This window comes from Triturus cristatus, chromosome 2_1 (assembly GCF_964204655.1).
Source record: "Triturus cristatus chromosome 2_1, aTriCri1.1, whole genome shotgun sequence".
NCBI lineage: Eukaryota > Metazoa > Chordata > Amphibia > Caudata > Salamandridae > Triturus > Triturus cristatus.
This window is the reverse complement of record NC_140581.1, coordinates 76,947,788-76,965,586: the sequence shown is the minus strand read 5'-3', so window position 1 is coordinate 76,965,586 and position 17,799 is coordinate 76,947,788.

The following is a 17,799-nucleotide window of genomic DNA, read 5'->3' as shown; positions in this document are numbered from 1 at the left end:
TATTTTATTTTTTCTAATCCATGGTCATTTGTGTGAAAGAAAGTACGGTCGCAGACTTGACAAGTAGAAGCAGAATCTGTGCTGTGAAATTAAAAACACCAAATAGCAGTTAGTGATATTTAGCAAAAGTGTATTAGAATCAGTTTAATTTAAATCAGATGACATAAAATGTTGGATTTTAGAATGATTAGATCTCCTATCTGCTGGGCATTGTTCATTTTACAAAAACAGATCATAAAACTAAAAGTCAGTTCTCATTTTAAGTGTTTAAACTGCACCTGCTCTGATGGTCCATGACCTGCCTTAACTTTGGCTGCAGGTATTTTGACATCCCAACTCAACTGTAATGAGCAAATTAGCATCATTTTACGCAACAAAATGCAGCAAGAGAACTTGCTGTGCTGCACTGCGCTGCATGGAAAGGAGAGGGCAGGAACGTGCCATATCTATCAATGTATGGCTCATTCCTCCTTTCTACCGGCGCTCATGCACAATCTGCTGCCTGGCACCAATTCAGGCACCCTTGCACCATGGTGCAAGAGTTCCTTCACTGTAGGTAGGACGTTTTATTGTGTTGGAAATGACACCTTCCTGCAGAAAAACTGATGTAAAGCCACTGAGGTCCGCCTCCTTCTTGGCTAATGGAGGTCGCCGACTTCTACCTCTTACACAGTGGAAGTTACCATTAAGCTGTCATTAGACGCAGATGTTGTCCATCTTTCTAAGAGCCGTGAAAGCATCAAGCTATTCTATTAATCACATAGACACAATTGATGCAACATTTGTCTGGCTTAAATGTCTAAATGTTACCATGTTAATGCTAAATAAGAAGACATACAGACATATACCCCAAATAATGTAGTCTGAATTGACATCCTTTTAACCTATATGTTCCAAAGGAAAGGTCTGGGACTCACACCTTGATGTACATCATCTATGTCAGACATTTCTAAACTAAAGTCAGAAATTCCAATTTCTCATAAGATTCAGTGCATATTTATGAGAGGTTTGCGTCATGCTTGCACCACTCAAAGTGGTACATGCATAATGCAAACCTCTACAACAGATTTATGAAGCCAGGCAAAGCCACTTTGCGTGGCTCTGAGTGGCTTCCTAAATCTGGAATAAGGCAACGAGCCCAAATCGCTGCGTTGTCTTACTCTGTCCTGGTTAGGCATTCCATGGGCGTTGCGGTGGGTGTTCCCATGCAACTCCCATGGCTTTTAACACATTCCCAGATTTACAAGGACTTGTAAACCTTGGAATGCGCCAGCATCTTACACCTCCTCAGGTGAGTCATATCGAGGAAAAATATCTTTATTTCTTCTTGTTTTTCATCTTTCTGCTTGAGCTGCATCAAACACAGAAAGAGGAAAAGTCCTCCGAGAATTTTTTTTGTGCAGAAAAGTGCGCCTTCCTGCACAAAACAGTCATGCATTAAACAGAGGCACCCTTGCACCATGGTGGCACTAGGCTGCCAAGATGCTGCCAACGCTAAGGGAATGGACAGGAATGCGCAGTATTGGATACATTAAGCACATTCGTGCTCTTTCCCAATAACACAGGGCAGCGCAGCGAGATGATTGCTGCGCTGCCCTGCGCCGCTAGTTTAATAAATATGCACCTTAGTATATAAGGACTGCCCCTTGACCACTACTCTGGAAAGGTCCCTAGTCCAGATTATCATCTGAGATTCTGCCAGAGACGGTCTCTCCTACTGCCAGCACACTTCGCAGATGCTGCATTTCAGCTGAAGCCTCAAGTCCTGGAGGAAGACTGACTTAGTGCTACCACAGCGTGTGTTTTCCCTTCACAGGGAACACTGTCTTCATGCCTCTGCTGATGAAGCGAGCCTTTGCTGTCAACAAGTTAGGCCTCTTCTCCGTAAGAAACTAGACTGCAAGCTGCTCTGCCTCCCAGGCTCTCTTAGTGTAGCACATAGAAATAGACATTTTAAAACATTCTAGAAATGTTTTTCTTGTTATTTATAGTGTGTGCTCTTGCTGTTTAATAATATTCTGTGTAGTCGTTTAGATCTTAGTACAGTGTGTGTGATAGTAAGAATAGTGAAATCAGTTTCCGCAGTGCTCATGATCCCTTTATGGGATTCTTATAACCCAAAAGCAACTAGTCTGTCTCAATTACATATTGAATGATGTTTTGCAGGTCTACAATAACCTGTCTTTGACATTTATCTCTGGTGCATTGAACCTATTTACCCTGTGGGAAAGCACACCATGCACAGTTACACCAACGTCGCAACAAAAGAATCCTTTGAGGCTTTCAAGTCTTTCTAAGTGTGCTGCAGAAAGAGGTAACAACAAGGAGGAAGAAAGATGTTTCTCCTTGTTGCGTCTCCCCTGGAAAGGTGTAGCATTTAGACTGATTCCCAGGTTTACCAGCATTGGTAAATCTGGGAATGCGCCTACATCCATGGGTGGATGCGTGGGAACACCCACACTCAACCCATGCAACACCCCCACTACACATAGTACCTCAAGGCAGAGATTTGCATTGCTTTACATTACTCCAGATAAAAAAAAAAATGACATGCAAGGTGGTCTTGCATTGGTTGGTAAATCTAAATTAGGTATTGTGTTGGGGTTCCAACACCAGGCGTGAGGCAAGGGCAACGCAATACCATGATAAACATGCTTCTTGGTTTTTATTCTGGGATTATTGTTTCCTATATAGTATAAAGATACTGAAACCACTTATATTAAAAGATGGTGTGAGTGTGCGTGTGTGTGTATGTGTGTGGGGGCCTGTATAACCCACGCTGTGAGGATCGGATCAGTCTATGTGTGTGAGAAGTGTGGTATTTTCCCATTTTCATTTCCATGTCTGCGTGATCTGGGGAATGATGTGCATTTTACTCAGGGGAAAGTTTCTTTACATCTGGGACCCTGACTGACTGTTAGGTAAGGGCAGCGAAGACCTAGATTTAGAGAAAGAAGCAAGTTGGCTCTTCTTGGAGGCTCATATTAGTTGTTGGGTCATATATTAGTAGATATGCTCAACATAATTCAGTGAAATAGAACCCGAGAAGCACCAATTTGTATGTTTGTCCTTCCTTCGCCACCTATAAATATTCACACCAATATATTGTGGAACACACATTATGCATTTAGTTTAATTTATTGAAATGAAGCATTTGCTTTCAAATAGCCGAAAATAAAGAGTAAAAGATAAAAACATAACTGACATATAAATACCATCTCCACAAGAATTGTAAACAAACACGTACAAAACAAGACAAAAAAAGATGACTAAAAGAGAAAGGGGCATGCCAATTTTATCCTATGGGAGAGGTAGGCCTCACAGTAGTGAAAAATACATTTAGAAATCTTTCACTGCCAGGACATATAAAACTTAAAATAACCTGTTCAACTTTTTATGTCAAAATCTGTTTAATTGAATTTTTTCTCAGCGAGTGCAATAAAAGCATTACATGAGCAACATTCGTCCTAAATACATTTTGCCCAGTTGTATAGATAGCAATTGAAGGATACAGCTTTCACAAAAGATCTGTGGTGAAGGTGAGCACGGGGAGGAGTCACCAGGAGTCACTCAGGTGATTGCAATGCCAATCGGAGGACCCGTCCGTTTGGAGTAATTAGATAAGGAACAGATTGAGGGCCCTGAGCCTGGGGTGGCAAGTAATTAAAGGAAGCACCTCCGATAAATAGGTGACCAGCGGGAACCAAATGTAATCAAAACCTTTCCTGGTGTCTTCAAATATATCAGTCATGCGCTACAAAGCTAAAACCTGCCATAGTCTCACATGCCTTTGGGTTAAGGATGGGGCCTCATGTTTCTTCCAGGCCGCAGCGACTTCACTGATTTGTCCCCCTGCATCTGTCGTTTTAACTTGGGATCTCGGAACCTGAGTAGAACTTGTTCCATGGAGCTGGGGATGAGATAGCGTAAGATAAGCTTAATTTGGGACAAGAATTCCTTACAGAAAGGTTTAATGGCGGGTCAGTCCCACCATATATGCCTGAAATCGCCTAACAGCCCACACCCCCTCCAGCACCTATCCGATGAGCCAGGGAAAATCTTATGAAGTTTTTGAGGGTACAGGTACCAACCATACATGAGTTTATAGTGTGCTTCCCTGAGATGCATTGAGCGGTTGAATTTCACAATATCCTTTCCTAAGGGTTCCCATTGCTTATCTTCCAGAGGAGCCCCTATAAGAGCGTCCCAAAAGCGTTTGTAACACGGCATTGCTCTAGGACTCATCAATTGGATTAAAGCATATAGATAGGAGATGCATCCTTTGGAAGAAGAGCCGGACTGAGCGAACTTCTCAATAGGGAGCAACTCCCTGGTGGCGGCCAGCCGCACCAAGGGCTGCAGCGCCCAATGTTTCAACTGCAAGTAGTGGTATTCTTCTTTGGTGGTTAATGCAAAATGCTTCTTGCATTGCTGAAATGTGAGGAATTCTCCTTTGTCAAATAAATGAGTGATCTTGTGACAACCGCCCACCCTCCAGGCCTCAAAGGGACCATCTGATAGTGCGGAGGGAATGCAGCATTAAAATGTATAGGCGTGTGAGAGGAGGGGAAGATCGTGAGATGCAATTTGTTATGAGGATATACCAACCCTTAAGTGTCGTGGACGTGGGTGTGCTAATGTAGGCGTTGAGAGGTCTGTCTTGCTTCGGCTTCCAGAGAAGATCCCAGATAGTGTGCCCTGTAATCTGTCTGTCTATATGAAGCCAATGCTTCTCTGAGGCCCGCAGCGACCATTCCATGATTACCCGCATTTGTGCTGCTCGATAGTAGGACTGAAAGTCCGGTAAGGCCAAGCCTCCGTCCTTGCGAGGTCTAATAAGCAAATTATAGGGAAGCTGTGCCCGTTTTCACTGCCAAATAAATTTGGTGAGCATCTGTCACAGCTCCTTAAATAGGCCTCCCACGACCGGAATAGGCAGCCCCTGGAAAAGATAAAGTAGAACATTCATCTTAATGGCATTGATCCTGCCCAACCAAGTGATATAGGCCACACTCCATTTTCCCAAGTCTGACTTTAGTTGTCGCAGAAGAGTGGGGAAGTTGGCTTTGTATAGGTCTCGTATTCGAGGAGTAAGCTTCACCCCTAAATAAGTGATCTCCCTACTAGTACAGTGAAATGGTGACCCCTCTTCTATCCTGCGCCACTCGTCTTTGGGAATTGTGAGATTCATAAGGAAGGATTTGGTCAGGTTGAACTTGAATCCCGCCACCCAGGCAATGATATTAAAAAAAAATAATTAGGAAGGGAAAGAGCTCCTGTGCGAAAGTACGATAGAAGTGGGCTGAGAAGCCATCCGGCCCTGGAGCTTTCTGGAGTTTGAGAGAATCAATTGCCTTCTGTACTTCTTCTGCTGTTATTGGTTTCGCCAATTTGTGATTGGAGCTAGCCCCTACCTGAGGGAGGTCTAGAGAATCCAAATACACCAAAGGATCAGGTGGCCCTGGAAGCTCTGAGGTGTAAAGAGTTCTATAGAAATTCTTAAAGGCCCCCGCCTTCCCCTCCTCTGACCTATGAGAGAAGCCCCTCTCGTTGACTATTAGTTTAACATACTCTTTTCTCCTGCTTGGCCCTTAATTGGCGAGCCAACAAGGATACCACTTTATTTCCGCCCTCATAACCCCGGGATTGTAACCGTAAGATGGTTTTCTCCGCTCTATTGGTACAAATGGATGTATGATGTAACAACGCTTGTGTTTACAACGCGTGCAGTTACATCGCGGTTTTTAAAACGAACCGATGTAACCACGCGATGCCATTACAACGCAAGTCTTTACATCGACTTGCGCTAGATGGCGTGCTAACATTAGAAAAGCGTAATTTACTATTCCAACTCCAGTCCACTTAACAGTAGGGAAGGTGTTGGGATAGTAAACTACACTATTTGTAATGTTAGCACGCCATCTAGCGCAAGTCGATATAAAGACTTGCGTTGTAATGGCATCGCGTGGTTACATCGCGTTCGTTGTAAAATCCGCTATGTAACCTCACGCGTTGTCAAAGTTTCGTTGTAAAGGTTGTTCCCCGGTACAAATAGCCTGTAGATTTCCCTTTAGGGCTGTAACCTTCCGTAGGGCCAGAGCTGAAGGGTTGACCTTATGGGTCTGCTCTGCCACTGTTGGGTCTGGCTCCAGTTGGAGGCGCTCTGCACATTGCTGAGCTCGTAAAGCAGTGGCCAGCTCAATGCACTTGCCTCGAACCAATGCCTTAAGAGCGTCCCAGGTAGTTGCGTGGGAAGTAGCCTCAGGGACGTTCAGCTCAAGAAAGTCTCTAATGGCCCTTCTTAGGTCATCACGGAGGAGTCTATCCCTGCAGAGGAAGTTAGGGAAATACCATCGAGCATGTTTCGGATGCGGATTGGGCCAGGTGAGTAACACCTCCAGAGGGGCATGGTCCGACAGGCAGATTGGGTGAAATTGGGCTTGCAGTATAGACGGGAGCAAGGTTTGGCTCATAAAAATATGATCGATACGGGAATACATCCTGTGGGAATGAGAGAAAAACAAGTAATCTCGCTTCGTGGGATTGGATTTCCCTCCAGACATCTACACTCCCCATTAGTTGGAGCTGTGAACGCGGCACCTTTCCAAATGCCCCTCCCGGAGCCCCGTGTGAGTGTGTTATGTCCATGTCAAGATCCCAGACTAGATTGAAGTCCCCCAAGAGAATTATGTCTCCCTGAGCAAATTTCTCCAGATTCATAAGGAAAGAAAGAACGAAGTCTTGTTGACCTGAGTTATGGGCATAGAACGTACACTGGAGATCTTGTAGTTCTCCCTTAACCATTAGGAATCTCCCTTTGCTTTGGTGTCGTGAGCCTGAAAGGGGACCCCTGTTAGAAACAACAGTACCACCCCGTTATGTTTTGAGGAGTGTTAAGATCCGAATATGAGGTGATAAGCTTTGTGACAGAGCCTGTGTTCATCAGATTTTTTGAGGTACGTCCCCTGTAGAGCTGCTATTTGGACATTGTGCTCTATCATGTATTTCCAGAAGTGCTGGTGCTTGGTAGGAGAATTTACTCCCCGGGCGTTCCATGTCAGCTTTCTAACCACCATTCTGTTCTATAAGGGGTTGTCGCCCTTTTTGGCAACCAGTTCCGCTGAAAACTCTCCTGTGGGACTCCCTCTTCCCCCCTGCCCACCAACCATAAAAAGATGAGTGTGTAGGATCCACCTCCTAGAGGGGAATCCCCATACCAAAAAACACTCAGGGAGCATCACCATTTCCATTCCCCAGCCCTTATCATAGCAAAGAACAAGGCAAGTGTTGCATAGAAAACTGTTTTCTCCCCCAATTGAGTAATAAGGAATAATGGAAACTAGACCGCTGCCTATGATAACCTTAGTGAAAGACTCCCAACCATAACTCAAACGATCAGAAGTTTGCAAGGTCTCGGCCTCCAACCACCCCCACCCTGAGCCCTCTTACCACCTTATGGATGAGAATGACCCCCTGTCTCGTTGCCACAGGAACAGAGATCTCTTGTGATGTCTGTGCCCCACCACAAGAGTAAAGCAACCAGGAGCGCCCTAACCCCACAGCCTCTCCCAATACGGCAGATGCAAGTCCTCCGCCCCATCCATCTCTCCAAGTCTTCGGCCGGATGTGCTCTTTGGGGAGGAGGGGGGGGGGAAGGAAGGGCATGACCACTTCAAAGTGGCGATGGGATCAGTCAGAGGACTTTCCGGGAAAGAACTCATCTAAAGATGAAAAGTAAAGGGCCCATGAGACACCTCTGCCATAGGCCTCAGTCTGGTGATTTTGTGCTTCTCCTGCCCATTGTCCGCGATTGGCCCCTATTGCGCCATTCTGGTTGATCCTTCCAGGCTGTGTCCGATGAGGATGTGGGAAGTTCTAAGCCCAGTAGATCAGCCGCCTCCGACAGTTCCACATAGTAGTGGTGTTTGTTGTGCCACTGGAAAGCGATTCCAAAGTAGTATGTCCATCTGTACCTGATTTTCTTCTCCTGTAGATGATCGGTGATTGGGTGGAACTGCTGGCGACGCTGTAGGGTGGCCTGGGCTCCTTCTTGATATTGTGAGCAGGTAGCATTCTGGAAGGTGAGCGTGTCGATAGCCCTCGCCCTCTGGAGGACCAGTTCTTTGACCTTGATGGAGCTGAACTTTGCCAGGACATCTCTGGGGTGTCGATTCTCCCCTGGCACTTGGGGACCCACTCTGTGCACTATCTCCAACTGGATTTCAGGGCCGTCGTCCCCTAAGACTGAGGAGAAGAGGCCCACCGTGAATGCCTCCAGATCTAGGCCCTCACAGTCCTCCATCAGGCCACGGACCCTTACGTTGTTGCGACGAGAGCAGTTTTCCAAATCTTTGCACTTAAGTAGTGATTCCTTGATTTGGTCACGCATTTCTGCCGCTCCGTCTTCTAGGGCCTTAATCCTGTCGGACACCTCCTGTTGTTTCGCCTCCAGGTCGAGGGCACGCGCACCCACGGAGTCGACATCTGCCTGAACCGCCACCAGTTTCTCTCTCACTTCCGCGCGGAAAGTTTCAAAGGAGGCCTCCATATCTGCATTGATGTCCGCCCTTAGCCCCGATCGCATCTCCTGCTTGAATTCGCGAAGGGAAGCCATGAGGTCGTCACAAGTCAGTGCCATATTTGCAGGACTTTGCTTCATTTCTCCGTCCGTCGCCCCTGCTCCAGCCGACACAAAGTATTTGGAGAACTTGTTATTGGGAGTCTTTTTGGGTGGCATAGGGGGACCCCCCACTCGGACAGCGCTCAGCTGCACCTTCAGGTAGTAGGCACCAATGCACCACAGCTATCCAGTCCTGAGACCCCCCTCCACTTGTTTCGCCATGCTTGGGCCCCTGGTCCACCTCTCCTCCAGGTGCTCGTCTGAGCCCCTCCGATCCGGGTGCCCCCCGGTATTACAGGCGCAGGGCAGTTGCTTCAACCAGATGCCCCCACGGTGCCGGCCAACATGTGCTCTTGTGCTCTCTGGTGGTCTCCCTCACGGACCCTGCGTCCCTCGGATCAAGCTTCTCGTGGCATCTGCAGGCCGGAATGGAGTGTCACGGCAGCCATGTTAGGGTCAGGCAGTGCTCAGCAAGGCCAAAATGCTTCCGCACCGGGACGGCTCCGTCTCACGCCGACATCATCAGGGGGGCCGAAGCGATCTGGTGTGGTCCCCAGCTAGACTGCACTCCAAGGACCCCGGAGAACCTACAACGTTGGGGGAATGCCAGGACTCAGAGTCTTCCGCCTCAGAAGCCAGCGCCCCGGCAGCTGCCATTTTATATCCTGCACCGGCCTCACCGCCTTCTTCGCATCCCAGCCTCTCCTGCCCAGGCTCCGGGTCTCTGCACTCGGCGGGCCACCTCCCTGTCGTCAGTACCTCCTGGGCATCGCCGGACACTGTTTCGGAGGTCGGTAAGACGCCTTGTCTCGTAAGTTTCAGCAGGGCCTGGGAAGGAGCCGATCGGATTCACCTCCGAACGGCCATGTTGGTTGGCCATGCCCCCATGTCTGACTTTTTAAATACACTGCACCCTACCCTTTGGCTGTTTGGGGCCTAAATTAGGAGTGGCTTATATGTATTAAAAGGAAAGGTGTAGGCCTGGCTAAAGGTTTTTTTGCCAGGTCGAAATGGCATTTTGAAACTGCACATGCAGGAAGCAATGGCAGACCTGAGACATGTTTTAAAAGGCTATTTGGGAGGGTGGCTGAATACGTGCTGCAGGCCCACTGGTAGCTTTTAATTTACAGGCACTAGGAAGATACAGTACCACTGTACTAGGGACTTACATGTAAATTAAATAGACTAATTGGGTATAAGCCAATTTTATCATATTTAAAGGAGAGAGCACAAACACTTTAGCACCGGATAGCCGTGGTAAAGTGTGCAAAGTCCTAAAGCCCACCAAAAAAGTCAGCAAAAATAGGAGAATGTAAGCCAAAAGGTTGGGTGAAAACCACGTCAAGGATGTCAGATCCAACATGTGTTCCACCCAGCTGAAAGCAGAGAGAACTACCGTCATGGGAGTTCTCATCGCTAAGGTGGAAGAACCAGGAGAGGCCATCAGCATTGGTGGGGTCAGTTCCAGGGTGCTGCTTTCACCCCTCATCTACATTAGCAATCCAAGGGATCTGTGGTCTGTCTAAACCCAGAAATATGACCCAAACACGTATAGTCTCAACTTCTTCATTGCCCAGACCACCGCAAATGCTTCTGTTTCTATTGCATTCCACTTCTGTTCCCTGTGAAGTAAACTCTTAGTAATGAATACTACTGGTTGATCTAGGCCCTCTTTGTTCAACTGTGGGAACACAGCCCCTGTGCCTGCCCTGAGGCATCTGTCAGCATGATTAACTCCTGGGATAAATCAGGGGCCTTGAGCACGGGTGCCTGGCACATGGCCTTCTTCAGTGTATCAAAAACAGTGTAAAATGCCTCCAGCTAGATCACCTGTCTGGGCTACATCTTCAAAGTAAACTCTGTCACGGGGGCAACAATAGTGCCATACCCCTTGACAATTCTCCTCTATTAATCCATGAGGCCTAGGAAGGCCCTCACCACTGTCTGGATCATGGGAGCTTTGCAGACAGATTGGTGTGAATCTTGCATTGGAAGGGCTGTAACTTGCCCCCTTCAACTTGGTGACCCAAGTACACTACTGAACTGTGCCCTGTTGGACTTGGCCCTTTTTGCAGGGTCATCCCTAAACTTTTTGCCTTCCTCCTGTATTTTTTCTGACCTGTTGTTGGCTGTTTTATGACTCTGGGCACCTTACCACTGCTGATCAGTGCTAAGGTGCATATGCTCTCCCTATGGTAAAATGTTGATGTTCATTGGATTCCATGATTGGCTTATTTGGTTTACTATCAGCCCCTAGTAAAGTGCACCAGGAGAGCCAGGGCTTGTAAATACAAATGCTGCTGGTGGGCTTGCAGCACTGGTTCTGCCACCCACAGAAGCGGCCTAGTAAAATATGTCTAAGGTCTGCCATTGCAGAACCTGCGTGCAGTCTGGTACAGTCATGCTGATTGCGCAAGTGCACCTACTTGCCAGTCCCTAAACCTTCCCTTAACTACATATTAGTCACCCCTATGGTAGGCCCAAGGGCAGGGTGCATTGTAAGCATAAGGTAAGACATGCCCTGATGTGTGTGGCATGTCCTAATAGTGAATTACAGCCATTTTCGTTTTTCACTATTGAAGGCTACCTGCTCTCCAGAGGCCAGAATGGGCTGCTGGAATTATTACATTCTATAATCCCAGCGGACTCAGAGAGCACGGTAGAAAGTCATGTTTAGTATGCCTGAACTCAGAATAAAAAAATACTTCTTTTAGTAAAGTTTATTTTAATATCCTGTGTTTGTAAATACTACTTTTCGAAAGTTAGTATTTACTTGCTTAGCCATTTCAGTCTGCCTCTGCTGTGTGTGTGTGCTGCCTAGTTTCAGTGAGGGGCAGGGCTGGGGAATTCCAGGAGACCGGCTGGCTGCCAGGTGGTGGGTAGAGAGATTACACCAGGATGGGTGGGAGGAGTACACCTTGACTCTGAATAGACCTGTGCTCTGCCACCACAATGCTGGCTCCGCCCCCTGTGGAGCGGCTGCCCTGTGCACTGAAAGGAAAGAGCAGAGTCACCACAACAAAGTGCTCCAAAACCGGACTGAGCCAGGCACAGGCCCCCTGGCGACAAAGAACAAAAGAAACTGTGTTTAAAAGAAGGAGCGCTGCTCCTAAGAAATCAGATCCTGTTTACGCCAAGAAGAAACTCTGCCTGAAGAGGAGGACCTGGGAAAGCTACATGGAGGACTACAGTCTCTAAGCCTGAGAGACTGGCCTGTGGTGGGTGCCTTGCTGCAAGAAGGAGAGGAAAAGACTGAGAGAGACTTTTAAATCAACTTGTGCTTTTGTGAACAATCTCCAAGGGCTTGCTTGTGAACTTGCCCCCTGAACTGCGCCCCAGGAACAGTGGGCGCTACCCCCCCAAGAGGAAAAGGAAGCTGCTGCTGGTGAATTGCCTCCTGACTCCAGAAGAACCTGTGTGTCCCAATCTCTCTGAGCACCGCGACCTCCACCCGACTGTGCTGCTGTGAGCACCGTGACAGCCTGCCCTGCCTGGCCTGAGCAAAGTGAACTGCTGCCCCCTCGAGCCGGAGCTCGCAACGTAAGGAAAGACTGTCTCCCCCTGAGCACCGAGGCTCTGCGACCCCCGAGCCGTAGAACCCATCGCAAAGGCCGACGCCACGAAGGTTCAGCATTTCTGGACAACGTTGCAGCGCTGCGCGCTGAATTCACCCCCGAGCCGCCCCTCCTTCCTCGCACCTCGAGGTGAGCTGTGGAAGTCCTGAGGCGCCCCACGAAGCATCGCCGTCCTCTGACCAAGCGGTACTGCAACACGACGCGGGACGCCCCTCTGAAGACTGCTGAGGCCGCCGCGAACTCCCTGTGAAAGAATAAGGTACTTTGCGCCCCTGTACAACACGTACTTCCCACCGTACGACGCGTACTCCCACTGTGCGGCCCGGACTGGCTTTCCCGTACGCTGACCCCAGCGAGAAGCGTGAGGAATTGCAGGGGAAGCGGCCCTGAGTGTATGGAGCGTACTGCCATCTGTACGACACGTACCTTCGTCTGTACGGCCCGTACAGCGTACGCCGATTCACACGGGAAGCGTGAGCAATCACAGGAAGCGTTCCGAAGAGTGTACGACATGTTTCTTCGTCTGTACGGTCCGGACAGCGTACGCCGATTCACGCGGGAAGTGTGAGCAATCACAGGAAGCGTTCCGAAGAGTGTACGGCCCGTACGAAGAGTGGTACGACGCGTACCCACACCCGTACGAACCGTACGAAAGGCGCTCTGACGCGCACAGACCCCCAGAAAGTGTAGATTGCACCCAAAGTGACCATTTTAAGAACTGTGGCCTCCTGAACCTTAATAACAAGTAACTGGAACCCCCTTTTTTTAAAAAAGATATATACTGTATTTTTGCGGCCTGCTTGAAGAGTCTTATATAAAGAACTTTATTTTTATAAATACAGTCTTGTGTCTCTGTGTGGTGGGTTGGTGGTTATTGTGGGACGCCTTAAATGCTTAACCTTATGCCCTCTGGGATTAAGCCTGACTGCTCGCGCCACGTTACCTAGAGGGTGAGCAGGGGTTATTTTTTAAGAGGTAATCCTTTGCCCTGACTTAGAGAAAAGGGTCCCTGCTTGTCGCAAGTGCATACCTGCGCCATCCAGAGACCCCGGATTCTAACATGCCCTATATGGCACTTACTGGTAATTATAGTCAGGCTTGCGCTCTGCAGAACCTGAAGCATTTCTTTGAGATGGCACAGGTTTTCTTGCCAGTTAGAACTAACAACTGCATTATCGTCTAGGTAGGCAGCACTGAAGTTCTTCAACCCAGGACCTGATTGACCAACCTCTGGAATGTGGCTGGGGCATTTTTGAACCTGGAGGGCATCATGCAGACCTGGAAGTGGTCTTCTGGGGTGGGGTAGAGAATGCAAACCTCTCTCTGGCCCCCTCAATTAGGGCGATCTGCCAGTACCCAGACGTCAGCTCAAATGTGCTGAGAAACTTGGCAGCCCCCAACCAATCAATGAGCTCAGTAGCTCAGCAGCTCGGGGAATGGGGTGTTTGTCACTGACTGCAATGAGCGCCCCATAATCCATGCAGAACCTAAGGTCACGGTTGTATCTGGAGTGGCAGACTTGGGGACCAGCACCACTGGGCTGGACCAAGGACTGCTGGAGGGATCAATTACCCTTAGTTCCAGCATTTTGGAGACTTCCTCTTTTATATTGGCTCTCACCAAGTCAGATAGCCTGTAGATGTTCTTACAGGCATAATGTCCCCAGAGCCACGATCAGGGGTGTACCATGTTGTGAGTTTTGGGGTTAGGGAGAAGAGAGAGGCAAACTGCCCCAACACTTGGCTACAGTACCCCTGTTTCTCTAGGTTCAGGGCATGGGAGAGGTTTACATTCTCCACTGACCCATCCTGCTTCTTGGAAGAAAGGAGAGTTTCACTTTTCTCCACCACTCCATCATCCGTAACCAAGACCATGGCAACCTCGGACCTCTCAATGTGGGGCTTGAAGGGATTCACATGTAGGACCTGTAAAGGGTTCCTGGGGTACTTGAGGTCCACTAGGAAAGTGATATTTCCCTGGTGCTCCTTTATGACCAGGCTGAAAAGCGACTAAAGTGGCCTACAGGACATACCACTGTTTCATAAACTCCTGGCTGGCTTCCAGATTCTCCTTCAGCTTCTTCCAAAAGTGTTTCATTTGTAAGTAACTGACCACACCCAGAGGGGCTTGCTTGGGAGCTTGCTCCCTAACCTCCTGCACCAGGATGAAAGGCCCTCTGACAGGATACCCACACAGAAGTTCAAAGAGGCTGAAGCCAGCCCCTTTCTTCCATACCACCCTGTGCGCGAACAACAGGCATGGCATGACGACGTGCCACTTCTGCCTCAAGGACTCTGATTGGCCCAGGATCATGCCCTTATGGGTCTTGTTGTATCTCTAAACAAGGCTGTTGGTTAGGAAATGATAGGGTATGGAGAATTTGTATGTTACCCCACATTTGTCCAACATGAACTTCATGTATGCCAACATGAAGATGGTACGACAGTAAGATTCTACCTCCTTGAGGAATCCCACATGAGTGAAGATCTCCATCAATGCCCTGGCCACCATGGGACGCGTCACTGTCCCCTGAGGTATAGCCTCGGGTACTGGGTGGCATTGTCCACCAAGACTAGGATTGGGGTCCAGAGGATGAACAATGTCGATGCTCACCCTTTCAAAGGAGGTGCCAACAACCGGGAAGGGAACCAGGGGAATCTTGTGCTTCCCTCCAGACTTCCCACTGGCCTGGCAGGTAAGACGTGACCTGCAGAACACATCTGAGGTGATCTTCATCAGTGGCCAATAAAAGTGGATGACAAGCCTGCCAAAGGTCTTGTTCTGCCCTAAATGACCTACCAGGGGAACATCATAAGCCAGCTCCACTAGAAAGAGTCTATATCACTGGGGGACCACCACCTGTGGTGTCACCAGCTACCTGGGCCTTGGCCTGCGGTTGCAGGCCCTCCAGAGTAGGGCACTCCTTCTGCGCTCTGCTGTACTCCTCTCTGGTGGGAACTCTTTGCTTTTGCCATTTGGTCAGTTCAGGTAAGTTTGTCATGACAGCAATGTCCTCTCCTGTAGGTACCAGGGCTTTGTCCTCAGGTTCCACCTCCTCCCAGACCAAGCAAGTTTCAGGAGCAGGTTTCCCACACCCTTGCCCTTCCTCTTTTTGTAAGGCACTTGCACCAATCTTCTAAGCTCCAGGTGCTCCTGACTACCCTCTCGGTCGGTGATGGACCGTGCGGTCAGGAACACCCACTCAGATAACCCCAACACCTCTATGTGGGACTCGAGCACTGTTCCAGATATATTTTGTGCAATGGCAAGCCAGAGACATTTTTTGAAAGGCTATTTAAGTGGATGGTACAATAAGTGTCCTAGGCCCACTAGTAGCTTATATTATACTGACCCTAAGTACACTCTGTACCACTGTACTAGGGACTTACAAGCAAATTAAATAGGCCAATTGGGTGTAAGCAAATTTTACCATGTTTAATTTAGAGAGCACAAGCACCTTAGCACTGGTTAGTAAACTGTTCTGAGTCCTAAAGCCAGCAAAAACAAAGTCAGCAAAACAGGAGAATTTAAGTCATAAAGTTGGGTGAAAAACAAGCCAAGGATGTCATGTCCAACTACCTTCAAAACAATAGCAAATGGCCTCCACCCACTGGGAGGTTTCTCCCAGGATGTGGGGGTCATTATTCTTTCCTGTCCCTTACAACCGGGTTTTACCCTAACTAGAGCAAACAGTTCTTTCCCTGAAGGCCCCCACTCTGTGGGAGATTTGGAGGAAGTATTCCGTCGCCAGAGCAAAAGAGTGAAAGATTGGGACTATAATTAATTGAATTGAATGCCATTGATATATGAATGAATATTCCCAATAAACCAGAAAAAAAGACAGGCAGGCATTTAAGACACAGAACAAAAGAAACTGACAGAGATATTTAATTCAATGACTTCATTACAAATCTTGATGCAAATAATACACTGAATTAACAGACTTTTTGTTACTTTCATTTTTGTGGTCTATGAATTGATCATATCACAGTTCCAGTTTTATATTTAAATATGTTATTTTCCAGACAGGGGATATGATAGGGTGTCAGGCCTGATTTGTGATGACTCTTTTAAATATAATTGAATCAGACACAACCTTTGTCTTAGGTAATGGCTCTGACAGCAGTAGAAAAAACGCTGGCTCCAAGCAGGAATTTCCAAAGCAAGGACTCAGTGAAGTGTGAGGTCACCGCCCCTAGCTGTCATTAGCCATCCTGAGCATTCATCAGGCACTGACAGATTAGAAGATTTGTTCCTTTAACAAGAGAAACATCTGACCTACACCTCACTCCTACCTGTTACCCTATGTTATCACTCAGCAGGAACTACCCAGCGCCCTTTGGTAAAATAGAACCTCACAGAACTTCTGTGTGTAGCCTTTTCTCCATACCCCCTGCTGGACCTGGCCCTCTCTGCAAGGCCACCCCCAACCATTTTGCTTTTTTCTCCACCGTTTGCTGAGCTAGTTTTGATTTGCACTTTACCACTGCTAACCAGTGCTAAAGTGCTTGTGGTCTCTACTCTAACCAAGATTTAATTGGCTTATACCCAATTGGTATAGTTAAGTTACCTATAAGTCCCTTGTAGAGTGTTAGGGATGTATGACGTTACAACGCACACTTTTACAACGCATGCACTTACAACGCATTTTTTACAACGCAACATCCACTACAACGCATTCCATTACATCGCATGACACTACAACGCATTTTTAAAACCTACCTTTACAACGCATTCCATTACATCGCATACTACCTTTACAACGCATACCATTACAACGCATAATATTAAATTGCATTTAAGGTAAGTATTGGATAGTATAGGGGTAAAAATTACTATTCTTACTCCAGGGGGTGCAACAGTAGGGTAAGTGTTGGATAGTATAGGGGTAAAAATTACTATTCTTACTCCAGGGGGTGCAACAGTAGGGTAAGTGTTGGATAGTATAGGGGTAAAATTACTATTCTTACTCCAGGGGGTGCAACAGTAGGGTAAGTGTTGGATAGTATAGGGGTAAAAATTACTATTCTAACTCCAGGGGGTGCAACAGTAGGGTAAGTGTTGGATAGTATAGGGGTAAAAATTACTATTCTTACTCCAGGGGGTGCAACAGTAGGGTAAGTGTTGGATAGAGTAGGGGTAAAAATTACTATTCTTACTCCAGGGGGTGCAACAGTAGGGTAAGTGTTGGATAGTATAGGGGTAAACATTACTATTCTAACTCCAGGGGGTGCAACAGTAGGGTAAGTGTTGGATAGTATAGGGGTAAAAATTACTATTCTAACTCCAGGGGGTGCAACAGTAGGGTAAGTGTTGGATAGTGTAGGGGTTTTAATGTAATATTATGCATTGTAATGGTATGCGTTGTAAAGGTAGTATGCAATGTAATGGAATGCGTTGTAAAGGTAGTTTTTAAAAATGCGTTGTAGTGTCATGCGATGTAATGGAATGCGTTGTAGTGGATGTTGCGTTGTAAAAAATGCGTTGTAAGTGTAGTGCGTTGTAAAAGTTGCGTTGTAAAGGTTGTTCCCCGAGTGTTAGGGTGTATAAATTAAATACAACCAGTGGACTTGCCGTACTTATTGTAACATCCACTTGAGCAGC